We start from the raw sequence: 556 nt of genomic DNA on the forward strand, positions 1-556 counted from the left end.
CAGATCCAATAGCTTAACACTGGGAATCAATAGCAAAATATAAACATCTTTGTGTTACTCATGTTATATTAATTTTCTTTGTGCTATTCAATTTACCGTAACACACCCTACACTGCCAATTGGGTTGGTATACTTCACCTTCCTGAAGGTTCGCTGAATCAAAATTTTTCCTGACGTGTCATCCATGTCACCTGGATCCAATGGGTTAAAAAACACTACATCTTCAGCTTAAAAAAATTTAAAATGGACATCTATATATCAGTCAGGAAGTCTGCTACGTGTAGCGGAACTTCCCACTCGACTTGCTCTAGTGCCTATAGCCATACCCATCACGATGAGTTGTTTTTTCATGACAGTTATAGGCATGCCTGGCAGCGAGGTTAAATTCAGTCATCATAGAGCTTAACAACTTTCCCAAGCAACATATCCCAAATAAGAACCTGTCATAGTTTTCCCTTGCCAGAATATACATGGTAAAGGTTTGCTTTTCTTTGCCAGAGGAGATAGCAATATGGTCTGTATGAAATTAGTCTTTAGACTGCAGACCTTCAAGAGT

General features: G+C 38.7%; 1 protein-coding gene across 1 annotated transcript in view; it reads right to left on the bottom strand.

The window, feature by feature from the left end:
• Positions 1–556, bottom strand: part of LOC119585635 (soluble calcium-activated nucleotidase 1-like) — a 13,438-nt gene that overhangs the window by 11,807 nt on the left and 1,075 nt on the right. The window lies entirely within an intron of this gene.

This window comes from Penaeus monodon, chromosome 20 (assembly GCF_015228065.2).
Source record: "Penaeus monodon isolate SGIC_2016 chromosome 20, NSTDA_Pmon_1, whole genome shotgun sequence".
In the NCBI taxonomy this organism is placed as follows: Eukaryota; Metazoa; Arthropoda; class Malacostraca; order Decapoda; family Penaeidae; genus Penaeus; species Penaeus monodon.